Here is a 10,211-nt window from a genome sequence, read left to right as displayed (position 1 = left end):
TATAAATTCAAGATAATGAACTGAAATATTTCTGTTTATATGACAATCCACATGAGAACAGTGCTAAGATAACTAAAGTCCAAAAAGTGCAAAAGAAAATATTTGGATAATATCATAAAATGTATTTAAAAAAAATAAAAAAAAAAGAAGCAATATGCTTGCAAGTTTGAGCTTTACTTGACTAAAGTAGCAGTTAATTGAAGTATATGATTCTTTTTAGGTAGGAGTCTATCGACATGGCACATCTTGACTTAGCTTTATCTGCCCAATCCTTCTTGTAAAAGCAATCTGAATCAATCAGATTGTAAGGGCACCTCGTGTGTCAGCCCTCTTTAGGTCACCCCGCAGATTTGCAATTAGATTCATGTCTTGGATTTGACTGGGCCATTCTAAAACAATCCTCTTCTTGTAGCAAAGACATTCTTTTGCCGATTTGATTCCTTGACTGAATTACAGGTTCCGACTTCAATCAGAGAAGCTATTTATTTTGTGTTTTGGGGTTTATGCTTTGGGTTAAGTTGAGATTGTCTTCATTTTCATTTTACAGGACTGTCGGGAGATTTGATTTTTTTATTTTTTTTTGAAAGTATTACAGCCAGATGAAAACAATCCCAAAGCTTTATGCTGCCATCATCATGCCTTTTTGTAAGTGTGGTTTACTTTTGGTAATTAGCATTGTTAGCTCTGGCAAGTAAAATAGAGAGACGTGCTGAATTTGATAATCATTTACCGGTTGACAACACCAGCAATCAACGATGATTTAAAGAAGACTCAAAGTTGGAAAGTCGCAACGTTCCTGCCCAGCTTTACAGACAGGTTGTGTCGGAATCAAGAAGTATCCTGTTAACTAACAAGCAGATGGACAAACACAGGCTGTCCCAGTTCAGCTTTGGCAGAGGCCCGGTCTGTACCGAGTGCCATATTTTTAGTTACTAGTAAGACTGCTGTTCCGACGCCACGGTTTGAGCCGCGCCAGTTTTCCTCAGTCCTCTGCTCGGTGCTGCGGCTGCCATCTGTTGAGATCTATTGCCTGGCCTAGGAATTTTAGTTGGCCCTGGTGTCCCTGCCGTCCTCTTATAATGGCCTCGGTGAGACCCTTGGACCGCACCGCCTTGTCCTGAAGATCTGTCCTTCCACACAGCCCACTTTTTTTCTGAACAGTTTGGATGTTGGATATTTGCACAGTGTAGCTAAAACAAACATTTTCATGTGGCTGTACAGTTCAGCTGCGCAGAAATCCCCAGTCTTTAATCGTGTTAAATAGTTGTCAACAAATGTCGTAAGACACCAGATATCCGTTTGTCAAGTGTGCCAAGAGTTGACAAGCTATTCCTTGGTCCTTAGCGTGCTTCGAAACTTAAGCTAAGTCATCTTTGTCATTGTATTGTATGCAAATATATTCTTAATGACCACTTGTGCCAAGATATAATAAAAATAGCTGTGTGTATTCAGAACTGCGATATTAGTTTTGATGGTCAATAGCGTTTAGCTTGTGATAAACACCTATATATACAGTAGCATCACTTCTTAAATTAAATTTTCTTTTATGAGCAATTTATAGAGTATATTTAAATTAGCCATATGTCAAAACAATTGCAGTGACTACAAAAGGCGGGGTGGCTTTTAGCTAAAAGTCATCGGCTATGAATAAAAATTGCAATAAAAATTGTCATCGCTGCTGCGCTGCAAGGCCTTCTGTGAATAGTCCAATCATGAATTAATGATAAAGAGGCAAGACTTTTTATGATTACACATTAGCTAGTTCAAGAACAATTGAAAGCTTTGTGTGTCACTTCCCAATCCATTATATATCAATCACTAACCTTACAAAAAGCCATCTCTTGTGCTCTGTGATTACCACCAAACCCAGCAATGGGTTTGAATATTGAAGTCGCTGCTATTAACGGAATTAATTCCAGCCAGAAACACATCTCAGAAAGAACATACCAATTCCATTATCTCAGCTGGACGGTGGCCATTCTGAGCTTCTCTTCCGCTCTGCTTCCAAAGTGCTGCAAGCATGGAACCCAACATAAGCGTCGCACTGCGAGATGCACCTACTCTCAAATGCACTCGATCAAAGCCGTACTGCTTGAAATATTCATCCAGCTGGAAAACCACATTGGAGTCTTTCGGGGGGGGAGTACAAATATTTAATTTGTTTTGCATTTCCTTGAGTAAGTTTAAATGAAGTCAATTGAATAATTGGTTCACTTATTTGCCAATAGTGACTTTCTTGGGGCAATTTGATATGCTACATAGTCATATTCTTTCCATTTCCTTGCTGTTGAATGCATGCAGTGATTGTCACAAACAACAAATCAAAATTCAAAAACAGTCATGGAATGTCAGGACAGAAATTAAACTTAACCACCATGACTGACTGAACAGAAATACCATTATTGTAAGAACCATTGTTGCCATGTACTTGTTGTTCAGAAGAATGATATACGTACTTTTAATAAAGACCATCTCCAGTTCTAATTTGAAATAAAATAAATAAATACTAGTGACACCGCAGTGTCCCCCCCCCCCCCCCCCCCCCCCATCATAAAAAACAGCTTGGCATTTCTCTGAAGCTCCTTTGAGAAAGCACGGCTTGTTTGCGCTTCACAGTCAATTCATCACTTATACAGTCGGAATACATGAGGGAAATAAAGACACTGAAGGGTGCAATTATTTTCATTTGACAGGTTGTGCACTTCATGCCTCATGTAATACCTGAAGAGGATGTTTATTCTTGACTACGTTAGGTACATGAAGTTCATGTGTTTGAGAGTGCGTGCGTGTGTTTTGCGCTTCCATCACACAGCACGGTACGTGACAAAAGGGAAAACGATTATGATAAATGTTTTAGCTGTTTTGCATGAAAATTTGTTTTTCTTATGTATGTATGGTTAAGAATATTCCATTTGGGTCCATGTTCTGCCTCCAACACCACTAAAGTCACAGATCAATGTGGTACTCTTTGTTAAATGTGTTTTAATCGAAACATTTCGAGACTGAAGAAAAAAATGTCATCTTTAGAAGTACAACACTCTTGAGAATGTTGGAGAACACAACGGGATGTCAAACAACATCGCTGCACCTTTTCATAATATGCAGAAATGCGACAAAGATTTATTACCGTTCGTTTGACATTGAGCAAAACTTTTGTTCCTTCTCTCACAAAGGGGAGAGTGCACTCTGTCAAAAGAAAAAAAGAAACTCAAATCTGTCTAAGACAAAAACAGAACAAGTGTATGTCTCGGTGTTGTTCAGAGCAAGCATCAAAGGGAGACGCACACACAACCTGACAAAGACGGTGAGGGAACAGCATTATTCCATATACAGCACACTCTTGTGCGATCGCCTGCTTCATGTGGGAAAAATCATAGGGAGTGTTAGATCAAAACAACAAAATGCAACACCGGAGTCTTGTGCGGAGGATGTCTGCACAGACTTCCAAGAAGCATAGAACATAAGTGACCAACTTGCCCACATTGGCAGCATAGAGTTTCAATACGGCAAACAAAAACACGTTAATGACACAATTGCATCCTAAATATAACTTTTAGGGTGCATGACAATAATATAAAATTTAGATTTACTGAAATTCACGCACTGATGCCTTGACGATCACAAATTCACATCTTATTTCAGACCCTCATTTTCAATTATCTTAATTGGTTCGTGAGTTGCAGAATCTGCTCAAAGGGTAATACTGTGCGTAGAAACAGGAAATTTCATCTTTACAGATCTTATGGCACCACTCCAAATATTGTGCGTGGTGTTCATAAAGGTTTACTGTGTCGGAAGAAAAGTGACTTGGTTTTGGTCATGATAAGCTTTTAAAGCTACTGAGCTTTGGAGAAAATATCAAGGGGTTGCACAGGTCACGTAACAAACGGCCAAGCACTGTTGTCAACTTATAAATAGAAACTCTGAGAAAAATATGGCTCACTGACCGGACACTAACCCACCTTAAATGCCGTGTGTGTGCGTTTGTGTTCAAATGTACATATACATAGATACATACACACATATTTTTGCAACATCGCAGGAATATTGGCAGTGATGTATCATCTCGCAAAATGCTGCATGGCGCTTTCCACCCTTATGCCCACCTGTCGGTGCTCTAATCTTAATAAGTTGCAAAAAATGTTGACTGGTATTATTGTGCTGCTCGACCAAGCAAAAGAGCAAAAGGGAATACAAACACGGACAGAAGATTAATGTAGTGAAACGCTGCACATCGTAAAGGTTCAATGGGGTGGGACATTCCAGTTCTTCTCTGCTTTCGCATTGCGTCTGATTCATATTTATTGGATATTATTAATAGAGAATTTAAAAGGAGTTGAAACACTTCAAAGAAGAACACCTTGAAACTTGGACAATACGTTCACAATTTGCACTCTCAAATTTGGCAACAACGGTTGGAATAAATTAAACACTGCGACTGAGTTCTTCCAATCCTTTTTGCATTCACAGACAATCACGATGATGATGAAGGCCACTATTCTTTGAAACACCATTAAATAAGATTGGATGTGCGAAGATGATTCTTTTACTTATTCTGCAAGCTGTCCTAGCACAGTGAATGCACTCAGGGCTGGTTCATTTAATTCATGATTAATTCCAGCGAGTGTGGCTGATCAACCACATGTTTTTCAGCTGCCGTGCCAGAATTGATGCAATTCTCAAAGGTAGGCCAAAAATAATTGTGTTTGTACTTGGAACATGTTTTGTGTTTGCAAACTTTCCAGCATGTTTGGATCTGTAAAGCGTAGACACTTGTACAGCCACTGCCATTGATCTATTTGTGGTTACAACTCCATTAATCTGGTGATCCATTGAAACAAAATAATTAGTGATCCAGAAATGTCAATGCTTATTGGAATAAAAATGATTCTGTATATAAAGCCATTTGTCACCTAAAATGCATAAGATGATGACTTTTACATTTAAAACTTGGAAGATGTGCATGTGCAGATGTTTTAAAATATTTTGGGACATGAGCACAGGTGATGCTCCTAATCTGCTGTAATAAATCCAAGCAAACATTATCAAAACATAATAGATGAATGAATTATAGACGTGTGTATCTAGAACACTGCAACATGCTACACACCCATCCAAATTAATCTTACCTTAAAGAAATCATCTCAAAAGAAATAAACAAACTAATTATAAATGTCTTGTATGTCCGCCAATCTTATAATTTCTGAAAAAGTCCAAACGCTTTCCTGCCAGTATGATGTTAAAGAGTGCAAATTGTTTCCAACATTTCTTCAATTGTCTCTTCTTTGTATTCCGAATTTGAAATGTATTCCCTTTCCGCTGATACTTATAGGCCGACTTGTGTTCTTTCAGATCTTGAGATTGGAAACTGCTGTGCACAGTTTTTGGGTCTTCAGTGTATACAAGCTTTATAAATGAGCCTGCAGAGATCCCGTGTATGATCTCTGATGTCACATTGATGTACAGCCTGAAGCAGTTCTTTTACTTCAATGGAAGGGAAAGTGGTTGGTTGAATTTTTGCATGACAAGAAATATCGCTCAAGTTATTGTGTGGTGCGATTGCATTCCCGTCGCTTCTCAGGTAGGCTACAAACATTGCCTTCTCACATTGAATATCCAACATCGACTTAAAGTCGTTAGAAACCAGATTTTGGGCTTGTTCCATTCATTACATACATCTGAATCACAAGCTCACTCATGAAGGCATGTTGTTTTTTTAGTTGTCATTTTTTCCAATACAATCAAAAGACTAGCACAACCCCCCAAAATTAAAACCATCTATCTAATACAAGCACTGCATCAACAAGTCTAGCATTAAAAATGCTTGCCATTGCCCCACGGTTTCTTTGAATGTCATTCCTATACTGCTCAAAAGTCCCAAGGGCATAATTTGCACACAACCTAGGGATTGCTGTGATGTATGCACTGGGGTCCCTAAGGAAATTCTTTCTTTGGCATGTTGGATTAGCCGCAGCTTCTCAGCATTCTTCTTAAGCACTTTACGTGGAATGTTCTTTTTGGCTAAAAAACGGCACATAATAATATTGTTACGTCGTCTGCACATGAGCCGTAGCAAAATATGTTTCGTGGCGCTAGTTTTTGGGTGGCTCATGCATCGAGTTAAAATCCCTCTTGGGCAACGCGTTCTGGACACGGTGGAGCGACTGGCCTTGGGAATTCCCCGAAGAGCTGAACCAAGTAGCTGGGGAGAAGGAACTCTGGTCTTCCATGCTTAAGCTGCTCCCTTTGCGAAAGAAACCCAGATAAGCGGAAGGAAAATAGATGGATGGAATTAGAAATCAGTTTAGTGTCTCAGTCTTGGGTTTATTTTTTTTACCCACCCTCCATGAAATGAACAAAATAAATTCCCAGCCACATCATTTGGATGTGTAATACATTATTGGAATTCAATGAGGCTTTTGTGATTTACAATTTGAAAAGCGCAAATGATTTCTGTAGAAAGAAGAGCAGCATCTGCATGTTAAATGCCACTGAACAATTTCTGCTTTTATAGTGACTAAAAGGTTAAAGGCTTTTCATCCAGGAGGAAAAATGCTCTAGCCATGCATTTATTTATACCGTGGCTGTAACTGCTTTTTCAAGTGTCCCTACAGGAATGTCTCCACTTCCAGAACCTCTCCACTCCAACACACTTCCCCTAGTGGGTCTTGACCGTGCTTGTGCACATGTAAAACTCCTCTCGGAGCACTCTCTCCTCTGCCAGGGGAATGACACCCTCAGAGAACACCTACATGAAAATGCAATTAAAAGCTTCATATCAGAATGGCACGGACTGTTTTTAGGGGCGAGTGGCGGGAAATGCAGGGTGAGAGCAACATCGTTCAGGATGGACAGAGGGGAGGGAGGGAGCGAGTGAGGAGAACCACCATGTGCCATCTGCATTCTCCATCCAAGCTACTCACTCATCTTCCATCATTTCAGCACTCTGACTTAATTTAAGCATTTTTCTCTGATGAGACACACAGGCACACACTCTTCCTATTTATAGCTGTACTAAACTCAGTTTGCGGTCTGCTACATCGAAAAATGCAATATTTAACAAGCTTTTTTTCCTGCAGTTATGCACACAACTTAAAACAAATTGGATATGTAGCTAAAAGAAATTAAGATAATTTTCTACACATTTGAAAGCAATCCCTAAAATGTGCAAGGTGCAGTCAATGTGAACTGACTAGCCAATTACGTGAATGTTTCTGTGAAGGATTAGTAGGTTGCTACAGAATTCCTGGAAGGATGTTTCAACTCCATGCATCTCGCCATGTGCTTTACTTATCGATTTTTAAGCTTTAACTAGCCCCAGAGAATTCCGGTGTTATATACTGGAGATTACATTTACACTATATCTTCATTAACCCAGATTTTATGAACCCAAGCAATTAAAAGAGCTCAGTGTTACATTATTCATTTGAACGCAACAACGGGTACTGTTAATGAAGACCCTTTGTGGAGAATACAAAACTAAAAAGTCCAAAAGTAAAGACACTACCTTCACATTCATCATCGAACTGTTTTGTAGATATCTTGCATTGTTTGCATTTAGCCCTTCAAGTAATACAATGATGGACAACTAAACATGTTAACCTTTTTACAAGTTGAAGGGTGTTGATTTTAGGTGGGAAATGAAGGCGCAAGACAATGCTAGCGCCATTTCCATAACAATCCTGAAGGTGCTCTAACACGTTTTGATTTGAGCTTGCATTTTTAGTCTCTACTCTGAAACGAGCACAACTACAGCCTTAACATATTGTTATTATGCAAACAACTGTTGCCATGCAAGTGTCTTTTTTAAACATCACTACCATGCAAGTGTGGCAGTCCAACAAGCCATTACCACAAAAGAAAGCAATCTTGAGTTGCCATGGCAATAACAGAAGCACTCTTCTCCTTAGAACAAACCAATGTCCCAGCCAAACAAATGGACCACAGGACAGTGTAGATCCAAGCAGCCCACAACATATTAGATTTGGATTCAATTGACATAGAACTTAACATCAGCCTCTCCCTATTTGGTTTCTTGGGACGCTCATTAAAGTGTACAGAAATGTCCTTTCGTCACGAGAGGCGCCCACAATCTACATTAAAAAATAAAAAGCATGAGGTCTTTTTTCCATTTGCCACCAGGAATCTGGATGGCCTTGCCCTGAAAACATATTTATAATTAATCTGCAAAGTCTGGTGGTAAGTGGCTTCTTCGATTGAAAGGTCTGTGCACGACTCCAGCTAAATATGAAAAGATGTAAACTTGGGATGCACAACTATTGCATTTGAATTGATGCTTGCATAGAGAGCTTGCTGTTAGGGTGCCTGGGCTTGTTATGAGATGTAAACAGCAGGTCAGCCAGCACTATGCATCACAACTAATTTTAATGTGTCTGTTTGAAATTGGAATTAAATAAGACAACGTTCATAATCGTCACACTGGGTTATATCGTAAGTGCATAAATAAAGCAGTATGAAGTTGCTTTGCGGTTGAAGGTGCTGCCATCTTTAGTATTCAAATTGATGTAGAAAGAGGTAAGCGAGGGCTTGGTGGACTTGATGAATATGAATGGACCATGCGGTACGGCAACAGACATTAAAAATCAAGAAGTGTTGCGCTTATGTGTTGCAACATTTGGAAACGTACAGCAATCCAAAAGCAGTGACTGCCACCAATGACTGTTACAGCAAGGCAGGGAAGCTAATGGAGACAAGCTCTTTCCATTAGAACACCATCTGCTCCACCGCAAACGTACTGCTGGCAGCTGCATACATGTTGGAGCAAGACCTCCAAATTGAACGGAAAATTCCGTGCCCTGGCAATGGGTCAAGACCTCATCGGGTCAGTAATTCAAGGCTAGAGAAATAAGCAGCTTAATTTCCTAAATTGTCTACTTTGCAAGAAAAGAATACGAGTGTAGCTTTAAATTTTGCCAATAGGGCCAGGGTAAAGGTCATAACTGCAACTAAATAAATCCCTCAAGTCATTAAAAAATAAACGTAAGCTACAAACTATGCATAAGGCATAATTAACTCATATTGATTCTAAGGTCTGAATAAAAATGTAGATCAGCACTATGCAAAATAAAAACAAAAATCTACAAAATTGATTTTTTCTTATTTACACTGGTCAAAGGATCAACTGTGAAGCCATTCTTCTACATTCAGCTGTATTTATCCAAATTCTCCTCGCACAACTTTTGAGCGGTAATAAGGCGTTTCTTTCCGCTTGGCCGTGCCAGTTGAACGACAGGAAGACTGTAGGCCATAATTATCCTGTTTGTTCAGCGGCCCAGTGCTTTTTATTATTTAAATCTCCCAGGGCTGTGTAAGTGCTGAGAGGCGATGCTTTCTCCCCATTTTTCGCCATGCTGCGTTACTCAATGTTAATGCTGCTCTGTAATTTTGTTGTTCAGTTTGCTTGGTATTCATCATCAAGAATGGGATAGATGCCTTAACCTGGGAAAAAAAGTGTCATGACTGTGTAAACAAATAAGACGAACAAATTGCCTTCCAGACAGAATGCGGCAGGATTAAGAACTGTTGATATTATTTCTGCCAGTTACCTTTCCACTTAAGCTCGAAAAAGACATGCATATGAGACGATCATAATTGAAAGAACGAAGCTACGAGAGGAGAGAGCTAGCTGTGACAGGTTAGTGAGAACCCCCCCAGCGAACCCCTGGAATGAGAGCCCAGCAGGGCAGTACTGTATCCTCTGTTAACTCAAGTGTGGCGGAGTAAGTGAAAAGGCCATCAGCTCTGCCTTGGTTAAACCCTCTTGTCATTAGTAGTCATGCATGTCTTCCCATCCTTTGCTGTGTGGGTTTTACTTCTCTCCAGTTGACAATTTGCACAAGTTTTTAACAAACTTCAGGAATTCTTCATGTGTTGATGGCGCCTACACTTAGAGATGGACCTTTTCAAGTCTTTGCCAAAAATCTGTCGGGTGGAGGGAACAATTGTGATTTTAAGTTGTGTGCTCTGACTAAATGTGTCCCTTTTACCATCCCGTCTACTAGTTAGGTGTAACATGTTCTCGTTAGCCATATGTTCCTTGTCTCAGCCACTTGTGTCATACCCAGGTGTGCCTTGTTGCCTCATTGGTTTGCTTGTGTTTAACTCCCTGCTTTTTGTAAGTCTGTGCATGGGCATTGTTGCTGTCACCTGTCACGTATAGCTGCTGTTGTCATTTTTTAGGCTTCAGTGTT

Source organism: Syngnathus floridae, chromosome 15 (assembly GCF_059516105.1).
Source record: "Syngnathus floridae isolate MCC-2025c chromosome 15, RoL_Sflo_1.0, whole genome shotgun sequence".
In the NCBI taxonomy this organism is placed as follows: Eukaryota; Metazoa; Chordata; class Actinopteri; order Syngnathiformes; family Syngnathidae; genus Syngnathus; species Syngnathus floridae.
The sequence above is the reverse complement of the archived record's forward strand: the minus strand, read 5'-3'. Positions refer to the sequence as shown.